General features: G+C 32.6%; 1 pseudogene; it reads left to right on the forward strand.

Moving 5' to 3' along the window:
- Nucleotides 1–4,260: 4,260 nt before the first annotated feature.
- Nucleotides 4,261–4,752, forward strand: LOC130854553 (protein Abitram-like; annotated as a pseudogene).
- Nucleotides 4,753–12,752: the final 8,000 nt, after the last annotated feature.

Genomic DNA, 12,752 nt, shown 5'->3' on the forward strand with positions numbered 1-12,752 from the left:
AACTGCGGATTATAACCTGGGAGACAGACCCTCAGAAGCTGTGAGAAGTCCCATCTTTTAGAATTCAAAGGCACAGTCATTTTCAAGATGAAAAATTGTACACCAAAATGACAAACTGACACTTTACATAGCATTCACTAAAAATACACAGTCAAAGTAAGCATGTACAAATCTAGCAGCAAGTCACTATGATTCTTTACAGAGATGGGAAAGGATGCTAATCTTTTACAATGATAGGAAAGGATGCTAACATTCCAAGAAGTTACATTTCTAGTGTTAGAAAAAAGGGGAAAAATGATCTTTGCAGTTGAATAGGTATTCCTATCTTTGAGGAGGTCCAGTTATGGTATAATGCAAATGAACACTGCACCTTAGGGATGGAGGAAGGATGTCCAAATGAAAATAGAGAGAGAATTTATGTTTAAAATTTTTTGTCCTGACAAAATATAAATTTTATTTAATCAGCAAATCCAAACCACAATGAGCTATCACCTCACACCTGTTAGAATGCTATTACCAAAAAGACAACAAATAATAAATGTTATTAAGGATGTGGTGAAAAGGGAACCCTTGTACACTGTTGTTGGGAAAGAGTATAAACGTTCCTCAAAAAACTGAAAATAGAGCTACTACATGATCCAGCAATTCTACTCCTTGATATAGATCTGAAGAAAACAAAAACACTAATTTGAAAATATATATACACCCCAATCCCCAATGTTCACAGAAGCATTACTTTCAATGTTCAAAATGTGGAAGCAACCTAAGTGTCCAAAAACTGATGAACGAATAAAGAAGTGGCATACGATTGAATATTACTCAGACATAGAAAAGAATGGAATTTTGCCATCTGCAAGAACATGGATGGATCTGGAAGGTGTTATGCTTAGTGAAGTAAGCCAGACAAAGACAAATGCTGTATGTTTTCAATTAATTGTGGAATCTAAAAAATAAAATAAATGAATGAATATCACAAAGAAACAGACTCATTGATACAGAGAACTATTAGTTACTAGTGAGGAGGGGTTGGGGGTGGGCAAGATAGGAGAAGGAGATTAAGGTAAAAACTAGTAGGTAGAAAAAAAATAAGATACAAGGATATAATGTATAGCATGGGATTATACTCAATATTTTATCATAACTTTAAATGGAGTATAACCTATAAAAATATGAATCACTATGTTGTACACCTGAAATTACTATAACATTATAAATCAACTATATTTCAATTAAAAATTTTAAATGCATGCAAAAATGGGGATTAATTTTGTAAGTATAATATGAAGCAAAAGACTCAACACAAAATAATATATGAAGTAAGATTGTATTCATGTCAGTTTAAAATTAGCAAAACTCAACCCTAATACTTATGAATGCATACAACTATTAAACAAACTAAAAAAACATAAATACAATTCTTAAAAGACAAGTATAGTGCTAACCTCCAGTAAGAGAGATACCAACTGAAAATCCATATACAGTATTTGAATAAAAATAAAGACTATAGACTTGTTTTTAAAATTTGTTATTGAATAAATTTTAATATTCTTAATTTCTGAAACTTCTCTGATTTTACTGTGACTTTAGACAAATCTAAATAGTGTAGTTTTCCCAATTTGGGAACTACAGACTGAAAATCTACCACAATCTAGAAATGTAAAAGAACATAGTACACTTGTAACCATAAACATATTACATGAAAAAAAAGCACATTCGTGGTTAATGTTGCCAATTTTTCTTTGGAAACTTCACTATGTGTGCCACTTTGGACATAAAATTTATGTTAATACAAAACAAACTATTAATTTTTCAGAAATTAAAATCAAATGTTTCTATCAAAGTAATTTTCAAATAACTTGCTCGTTGACATTAAAAATTACTAATTACCATCTTATTTGAAATTTTTCTTAAAAATTAGAATTTCTAGTTTGATCAAATATAATAACTTGAAAAAATTTTTAAGTTCTTTGTTTTAAATTTTTAGAAATAATATTCATGTATCTTTTGCATTTACATTATATACACATCTCTCTCAACTTATGATGGGGTTACGTCCCCATAAAGCCATTGCAGGTTGAAAATATGGTAAGTTTGAAAATGCATTTAATACATCTAACCTATCACAGATCATAGCTTAGCCTAGCCTACTCAAAACATGCTCAGGATACTTACCCTGGTCTGCAGTTGGGCAAAATCATCTAACAAGCCTATTTTATAATAAAGTGCTGAATATCTCATGTAATTTATTGAATACTGTACTGAAAGGTAAAAACAGAATGGTGCATGCAGTGTGGTTAAGTGTTCTGGTTTTTCACCTTTGTGACTATATAGCTGATTGGGAGCTGTGGCTCGCTACTGTTGCCTGGCATTACAAGAGAGTATCATACTGCATATGGTTAGCCTGTGACAAGATTGAAATGCAAAGCTTGAAATACAGTTTCTACTGAATGTGTGTCACCTTAGCATCCCTGTAAAGTCGTAAAGTCAAAAAATCATAAGTAAAAACCATCATGCAAGGGGAACTGTCTGTACAAGTAATATAACTTTTTATTGCAAATCTCTTTGGTGAATATTTCCATCAAAAATAAATTTCACATAAATAATATATCTCTAACAGATTTGAACAAACTTTAAAAACTCAAAAACTAAGAAAACAATGTGTAAATCATTTAAAATATTTTTATGTTAATTTCAAACTTCTTTAAACAGAAGTTTACTTCATAAATGAATAAAGCAAATTCAAAACCCATTGATAAAACCTGAAGCAAATAAAAAAGGGAGGAATTTTTTTCCTTGAGACAACAGATTATAGTTCAAAAAATGTTCACGGTCCAGAAGAGAGGAGAAGTGAGGACACATTGGCTTTCTCTTGCTGCATGAGAAACCATTCCAAAACTTAGTGACTTCAAACAGTAATCACTTTTTTTTTTTACCCACAAAGATGTAGTTTGGCTGGATGGTTCTTATATTCATCTTGCCTGGGCTCACTTATGTGGCTACATTCAGCATATAAGCATATTCCACATGGGTCAAATTTCCCATCTTCTTGCAGGAAGCATGAGGGAAGTTTCTCAGATCTTCATCCTGGGAAACTGGAAGAACTCCTGGAAGTAAAAAATCACTATAGTGACACATAAGAGTGGATCCCTGGGAGTTTTTAACGCTCAAGCTACTCCACACAAAGCCACCAATAGTTCATCAACTACCATTTAAATTTCCTTCCCATTCCTGCTCCCATGTCTTTTGTTCCCAATAAGCTGTGATTCTCTGTATTTGCCTGTCTCTCCAGTTTTAGGGGTGGCATTTTGTCACGTAACCTCTATTCTCCTGATGTATCTAAGAAGCACTGTTGATTTCAGTTTATTTAGCTTTTTTTTATTCTATAGAAGGGTGGAAGTGATGCCTTCCAAGCTTTTTGTATGTCCTAGCAGAAAGAGAAATTCTTGAATATGTATATTTAAATAAGGGTTTCAGAATTTTAAAGTGGTTTGGAGACTTTAACATATTTTAAAAATCAAAATCTGCAACTGGAAGTAATTTTAATGGTAAATACCACATTCCACGCTGTTATGATAGGGAAGCATTTTACGGGTTGACTGCAGCATTTATACAATTGCTTATGATATAAGGAATCCTGTCTAAAGAAACAAGACAATGATTTTTAATTTTCCTCAGCCTAAAATCTATTACCACCACAGCAGGTGTCAAACAGCACCTGTTTTTTCTATGATCCTGTTTTGGATGTTACCGTAGTGTAAATTCAGCTATTATGAACCTACCAACTATTAGGAACTAAGCCAGTATCTTATTTCTTGCTTTCAGGCAAGAGTATTTGTGGACCTGGCACATGAAAACATGTTTTAGGGGTAAAAAAAAAAAAAAAAAGTACTTCATAAAAATACATCACTGCATTATAATACAGTGATATAATACATGATGGCTTTGGGCAAAGTGAGGAGAGAAGGTGAGACATTAAAATCAAAAAATTTTCATCAAACGGGATGGACAGGTAGAAGATGGAAAAGTCCGAAAAAAACAACATACAAACAAAAAACAGATTGTGTTTAACCCCTGCTTTGACTTCAGACCCCAAAGCTCAGCAATTGGCATGGGTGGACAGAGTCTGCAGGGCTTGCAGAGGAGGGTGCGTGCACACAAAGTGTGTCCCAGTCTACATGGCGGAAAGACGCCCTTCTCCGTGGCAAGCGGGAGGAAGAGTCCAGGTCCCGGAGAACAGGGTTTGCAGCACCTGAGGTTGTCATGGCTACAGAGCCCCAGACCCCTGTGGCCTCCTTGGCTGCGGATCCCGCGGTGCTGTGGCTTGTGGATCCTTACTTTACTCACTGGTACAGAGTGGCTGTCAAAGGAAAACCCTGTGAGGACCACTGTATACTACAGCATTCTAACTGAATATGTTAGAATCATCACATTGGCAGGATCGCATCCAGTTCTTCAAAGTGGAAAAACAATTAAAAGCATTTCCTATCAAATCAGTACCAACTGTAGCAGACTTCAGAACAAAGTCTCTGGGAAATTTAAGCATCTGTGTTAGAGGACAGTTGAAGGAAAGTGAATGAAAACATTCCCATAAGCCATCTATTTTTCAAGAGAAGCCATCCACCAAAGGCTACATTGCAGCTGTGTTGCCCAAATTTGAAGAAAGTAAAAGCATAACAGAAGGGTTACTGACAAAAAAAACAGTATGAAGAAGTCGTGGTGAAACGCATAAATGCCACAACAGCTACCTCATGAGGACTGCCCTGGAGTAAAAAGCAGCCCGGCATGCTTATCCTTATCTGGCCTACCAGTCAGTGCACTAAGGAAGAACCAGCATAGGTGAAGCGTCCTTCACATCCGGCCATTTGCAGGGAGGACTGATCTTAAAACCTGACATAGTTTTCCTTCTTTGTCTTGCGTAACAAGCCTTGATTTCATTTTGTGTTCAACCTCCCAGATCTACCTGTGCGTGTACTCACTCTGTTCTTTTGCTTTTCTCTTTCTAATAGCTGGCAATTGAGAGGTGGTTTTCTGATTAAAAACCAACAAACAAAGCACTTTGAGGAAAATTTGAAAAGACACAAAAGTAAAAATAATTTATGCATTGTCCTGTAACCTGTTAGTAAATACTACGTTTTGACATAATTCTGTTTGAATGTTATGGAATACTTATTGTTTTTGCCTCAATTTTCCATCACTTTGAAGTTGAAAAACAACTGGCCTCTCTTATCCAATCTGCTTCAGTGTGACACAACCAAAACACCTGGTTGCACCCCCTTTGCCCCAACTCTTCCCTCTTCGGTTGCCTGGAAGAGGCAGGGTGTAGAGTTTACTTTCTCAATTCCTATGGGTTGGTCTTCATCTCTGAACAATGTAGCACTGTGACACTGTGGCTTCTTAATGAGGGACACATGAAAAGGCTTTGAAAGGGGCTTTGCTAACATGGAGTATTTTAATGTGATGTTAAATAACACGTGCATTTGTGGTCACTCACTCTCACACTCTAGTTACAGGGCAACCAGTGAAGAAGTTACTGAGAAGTTACTGTAATTCAAAGACACAGATGCCTTTGAACAGAACAAAAGCTATCGCATCATTTAAACAAAAAAGAAAAAACTATGAATTTATGGTTTAAAGATTGTATATTTTTTTACATTGAATTTCAAATAAAAGGATTTTTTAAGTTAAAAAACAAACAAAAAACAGCATTATTTTAAAAACAGCATTAGAAGACTAAAAGGAGCAAAGCGGTCATAGGATCAACTAAGGAAGTCTTTATTTTCATTTGATGTTTCAAGAACATATAGGCTAATTCTTATGGTCCTTCTTAGATTGTCATCCATTATCCCAAAATGCCCCTAATTCCATTCGAGATTTATTTTGGTTTATAATTTAACACTGCAAACTAAAAATTAGCATTTGCCATCTACCTCTACAAGGGTTAAATCATGAGCCGCTGCAGCCACTGACCTTCAACACCCCCTGAAAAGAATTCAGAGTGGAGGTGAGGAATAAGGTACTCTATGCTCTGGGAAAAAACTGGCAGAACAGGCCTTCAGATAGGTATTTCAGGAGAAGATTTTATGAGCCCAATTCTTGCATCTCCTCGTATCTAGAGAAGCACCAAAATCATTCATACTGACATCTGCTCCTTGTGACTAGCAAAACCTTCACGAGAATAGCAGCAGACTTCCGCAAAAAAAAGTGTGCTCGATTGCATGGCCCACCCCCGCCACCACCCCCCATGCAAAATCACATATATACTGAACTTCCCCCCATCTCCTCGGAGCAGTTTCTCAGCACTATTGGAAATGCTGCCTCCCAGGCTATAGTCCTTATTTTGGCCCAAATAAAACTTAACACACAATGCTCACATTGTGCTTTTTTTTTTTCCAGTCAACACCTTGAAATATTTAAAACTTAAACTTGCTAATCAAACCCTCAAACTTTAGGGCTAAGAATTTAGAAATACTATTTGATTAATCTATTTTGAGAAAATAAGAATTTTAGCATTGGAAGTTCATTCCTTCGACTGTATATCTTCATTTGTTCTGCACTGATTAATAATTTTAATTTATTACACACTCCATGGGCATACTGAATTTTGAAGAAATCAAAATGTTTTCAGGATGTTCAATCACTGCAATTAAAGATAACTGTCCCAATGTTATCAGTTATAGTTACTCACTGGGAACTGTGATATAAATAAAAGGCTACAGTTTACTTGAGATTTTTGGTAAAATGAATACATTGCCACCATTTATCTCTTCCTAAAGAAATTATACTTGATTAAAAGTGGAAGAAATTCACATTATTATGTAAATAATCTAGTATTGGTTCTATTTCTTTAAAATATAATTGAAGAAACATGTTAGTATTTACCTACAATGGTGATGACTATTACTACCACTAGAAAATCCTTAAGTCATTCACAATGAGAACCACAAAATAGAGGGAGAATATTTAGGTGATTACCCCCATAGGGTCTGATCTGTGAGGTTGTGGTTTCAAGTATTTTCATAGTTATGTTCATCTCATAAATCAAAATGAAAAGAGCACATGTATGAAAAGTTAATCAGACATGAATTTAAATACTAATTTTAATGTTTCTTGGTATTTCTTACATATAAGACAGTTATTCTCTAAACTTCAGTTTATTCATCTTTAGTCAAGGCATATCACACTTATAAGCTAAGTGTGAGGATGAAAAGACATCACCTTTTGCCAGAGAGATAGAGAAAAAAAATGAATCAAAATCTTCATAGTCCTGGATTATCAGTATCCTTTCCAAAGAGAATTATCTGTAGGTATCTCTATTGTACAGAGAGGGTAGAGGACAACTAGTTATTAGTATAAGGTCTGTCACATAAAAAGTGCTTAATTAATTGGAGTTCTCATTTATTTCTTCAAACCTTCTTCCCAGATGGCCCACAAAAGCTTTAATGTATATATATTTACAGACATTTATCTGAACTGTCATTATATATGTCACTTTTGAGCATCAGCCTAAATTCTTACAATGATATTTCTGTTTTCCTAATGTGTTCTTTTGTAGCATGGGGCATGTGAGCACAGTTATGAAAATTCAAGAGAATATTTGTGACATTTTTAGTAAATTACTAGCTGAGAGTCTGCTCAAAGTCTGAAGTCTTGGTGTTTTAATAATTAGGTAACAGTTATTTACAATTAGCATATTAAATGTTAGCATGCAAATGCTTTTATTAAAATAACTTTATGAGATCTTACATGGTTTGTGGCACTTGAATTTCAAGGAATTTAAAGCTTTTACTCAGTAAATATTTTCCACTGGTTAGTTTAACTTTAATTTTGGCTGTCAAAATGGATATTGTTTCTCTTTCTCTCTTCTTGTTTTATTTCATGACAAGATATACTTCACATGACCAAAGATATAAGAAAAAATATGGTAATTTTGTTGAAATGAAAATATATTTAAATTGAAACTTTGATCATTTCACCTTTCAAACCATTACATACTTTTTTCTAAATGTCTAAAGCAGAGACCACATGGGTAGTGACCTAGAAAGGCAGTAGCAGGGCTTGCTTATGGAAAGGACAGATACATAAGATTCAAAGTCCTGAAGATTTTAAGTATTTAAAAATAAAATGTGACATTATAAAATCATAGAAAAATTTTCATTTGTATTGGTTTGTACTGTTTTGAGAGACAAAGAATATATTAATTTCAGCTTTCCTATTCAGAATTTAGAGCATTATGGAATCCAAAATATTTCCCTTAGAAACTTTTATGTTTTAGAATATCAAAAATATTGCATTATTTTTGCATACGTGTGTATTATATGTATATATATGAAATATTTATGTATTTATGGTTAAATTATTTATATGTGTATATACTTATAATCTTCATTGAAAGTTGTATAATGTACCTTGAAGCTATGATAAATGCAATTTCTAGTAATTTTAGCAGAAATTTACTTTTCTTATAGATGCACATCTGGAAATATAATGATAATGTACATAAATATACAATCATTTTCTTTAAACACTAGTTTTCTGGAAACAATCTAAAACAAGGTTTATCTCTACTAATGAATAATAATAACATTCATAGCATGTTATAAAATTGTAACAAAATATATTAAACTCCCACTGTGATCAGATAGCAATATCACATTTCTACAAATATGGTAGCAATTCAAGTTCTGTTCTCACATTTACCGCAGAAAAAAATAAACATTAATTACATTTCTAAGAAAGCAGATAAAAATTATGTAAAAATTATTTGTAGTCTTAACTAAATGTGCATTGATTCTTAATTTTATTGAGGTGTTCATGCAATTCTTCTAAAGACATAGGACATAATGCCATTGAGATTAGCTTATCTACAACTTACTCTTCTAGTGCAAATGTCATACCTGAATCAACTTTACTGTAACTTGTTCTATTTTAAACCATAAATCAATAACCCTTACTATTATGCCAGTTTCAGATAGGAAATGTTAATCTGTTTTCTGACAGAAAAAATGAATTCAGCAATTGAATGGTAGAACATTATTTTTAAAATTTTGCTGTAACTTGAAATAAGACAGTTAAAATCTTAACAGAACTGAGTTTACTGTACAGGCTTTAAATATGGTAGTAACTTTTTTAGATCACAGTTCAGATAACTGTCATGTAGATAATTAAGGAAATTAAAAAAAAATCAAGCTTCTATCCACCAGGAATATTTTGCCACATTTCCTATTTATAGCACATATCAATTTAAGAAGTGCCTTCCAAAAACCTGGGAAGAAATATGAACAAAATACTGCAGCCCAATAAATGTCCTTCAACTCTTTAAACTACCATATAATATCATACATTTATCCTTAGAATATCATACCTTTTTTAAAGTATATACAAATTGATATCCAGACCTCTTCACTTGAAGACTAAAGACTCTTCTGAATTGCTATTTTCACAAATAACTATGTATAGCATCACATCAACATATTGTTGATGAAAATCCTGTTCTTGATTTTAGTGTATTCTGTGCCTTTATTACTGCAAATACACATAGGGAAAGGCTGTTTAGATTCTGTCTGCATGTTTTAAGTTAAACACACACACTCACACACCCCACACACATACACACACACACACACACACACATTCTGTTCATAGGTATCTTAAGTCAAGTCTCTTAACACATAAACAAATTCCCCAATAGACCTTCCTTTCAGGAAGATTTTAGTCAAATTCTGTATGTTAACACATTGTACAACTGAGAACAGTACTTGCTATTTGTATTTGCTTATACTTGCTACCCTGAACATATCACTCAAAGTTTGTTGAATTTGCTCCCATGGCTGAGACTCTTCTTACAGACAATTTACTTAAGAACTTTATTTCCTGATAATCATGAAAGCATTTATGAACTCAAGTGCCTAATTAAAACCAAACATTAATACCTAAACAGTGAGAAAAAATATCTGGGGAAAAGACTAATTAGTACTACAAAGACATCTTAAGCAGAAAAATGAGATTAGTTAAATGAAAATGGGAAAGCATATTACAAAACCTTATGTGCTTTGTGATACCACAGTTTTAAACCAAGATCAAATTATATGGAAGGTACTGAGTTTAATAATTGATAATTATCTGCTGTGTCACTTGGGGTATGAAGTCTGAGTATATGTTTCCCTATTTATTAAAGAAATATAAATACAACTTCTTTAGAATAATGCAACTGTTCTGTTGCAACATCACATGTGAAAATTCAAGGTCATTTTGTATTTTGGATGTTATCCTAAATTCTCCTACAAATTACTGAATGTTAATTTGTACATTAAGAGCTAGTGATAAACTGCCTTATTATTGATTGTGCAAGAGTAAAGTAAAATATATATGACTTGAAGTAAAAATGGATTTTTCTACTTACTGAAGAAGTCAATATTTAGAACATTCAATAATTCAAGCATAAACAAGAAGAGACATCAGAAATGACAATTTTTGTCTTCTTTCAAAAAGTAGTATTGGATATGTGAAGACTAGTGGACCAAAGGAATTCCAATAGCTATTCTTGCATGTAAATTAGCACTATTTCTTTAAAAATTATCATAATACTGAACACATTTAATGTAATGTTAGTGGTGACATAACTAACTTTTCTAATATCTCTTTGAGTTTATGGAATACTTTTATGATTCTTAACATAATATTAACTGGAACATTTGTAATGGGTAAGCTAGAGGGAGAATATTACTTATACTTATTTAAACATAATATATAAACCGATATTTTATAAATACCTATGTAATTTGTATTATATCACAAGGTAATGCTTCATCTTTTCAAAATAACATTACTCTCTAGTATGTATGTGAGTTCTTTATAACAAGTGTGATTAAGATCTTTAAAGTTTTTAAACACCTAAATATAGAAACAACTTCTTTTCATTACATGATATACGTTTTAATTTAAATAGTAAACAAGCCACAGAACCAGTAAAAATGAAGAATTGAAGATTTTTTGTTTCAAACTTTTAAGATTCTATAATATGTTGGAGATATATTATGGATTTTCTAAACAAATGCTCTTGTCCGATTATGTAGCTATAATACATGACAGGAAAAGAGGCCAAGATATATTTTACAGTTTGCACAGAGTGAAAAAAAACAAAAGACAAATAAGAAGAGAGAGAAAAATTAGGAAACACAGTTGACATTCTGAATTTGCTTCAATGGCTTGTAAAATATATTCGTGTCTGATCATCTTGGCCCAGATTTACAGCCTCATTGTATTAGTGGTATTATTGCTTTGGCAATATGTAATAGTTTCAAAGATCTGTTACAGAATAATTTATGTTGGAGAAGACCATGCTTTCTCAAACTTCATTTGTTAAATAAGTTCATATTTTATAAAAAATTTACATAAAATAAAATATGAACACGTATGGAAGCAGATACACATATATTTACAAATATATAAACATATACCTATATATGCCTAAAACTTCAGAAAATTACATTTTAAGTGGTTGGAAAGGTGACATGAAAAAAACTGAAATGATTCATATATGATGCATATTAAATAATATACTTTGATATGTATGAATAATAAAAAATGAAGTTGAAAAATGCCCAGTATGATAATGAGGAAATTTGATGCTCCGAGAAAACCACAGTATTTAATTCCTAAACGGAGTTGTTCTACTTCTTTTCATCTTCACATGATCTTGGCAGAAGAATATTTTAGTTTTTGGTCTATTAAGGCCCATAATTGTAAAACTTAATAAAAATAGTGCATTAATATGATAAAATTATATTATGCATATCAATATATACTTCCACACATTAATCCTAAGGTATATCTAAAGTAAACTAAGCAGAATATTTAAAAAATAATAAAAAATCTTTTAAAAATAAATATGCCAGTCACTCACAAAATAAACAAAATTACAACAAAGAAAAATCTATTTAATTTAGATAATGTAAAGACACCATCCTGTGATTTTTCTGAACTTCAGAACCAAGAAGAAGGCAATATTTCTGAGATCCTGTGTGACTATTTTATTGCCTATACAGGTTTTCCCCACTATCCAAAGGTAAAATGTTCCTATGAAACCTTTCATAAGCCAAAAAAGGCATAAAGCAAAGAATATTCACTACTTTCCAAATATTTGCCTTCTGTCACTTTCCACTTAAGAAAGACCTACATAAACAAGGCAATAATTTTTTCTGTAAAAGTGAGAATCCTCTTTGGATTTCTTTCAGTTGGCAAGCAACAGGTATAGTAATTCCCTCTTATCCCTGGGGGATATGTTCCAAGACCCCTAGTGGATGCCTGAAACTATGGATGGTATCAAAAGCACTCTCTCTCTCTCTCTGTAAATATATATATATATCCTATACTTACAGATGGATAGTATATATAGTATATACAATGTGGATATGCTGGACAAAGGGATGATTCATGTCCTGGACAGGACAGAGTGGGTAGGCATGTGATTTCATCATGCTACTCAGAATGGGGTACAATTTAAAACTTATGAATTGTTTATTTCTGGAACTTTTCATTTAATATTTTCTGACTGCAGTTGCCTGGGTAACTCAAACTGTGGGAAGCAAAACTGTAGATAAGAGGTGACTAGGTGTACTAATGTAGGTCTTTTGTGAAAGCAAAAGCATTGAGTTTTTCTATCCATGAGCTTAGGACATCTCTCCATTTATTTAAATCCTCTTTGATTTCACTCATCAGAGTTTCAGTTTTCCTCATATAGATCTTTTACATAT

The sequence above is a fragment of the Hippopotamus amphibius genome, chromosome 5 (genome assembly GCF_030028045.1).
Source record: "Hippopotamus amphibius kiboko isolate mHipAmp2 chromosome 5, mHipAmp2.hap2, whole genome shotgun sequence".
NCBI lineage: Eukaryota > Metazoa > Chordata > Mammalia > Artiodactyla > Hippopotamidae > Hippopotamus > Hippopotamus amphibius.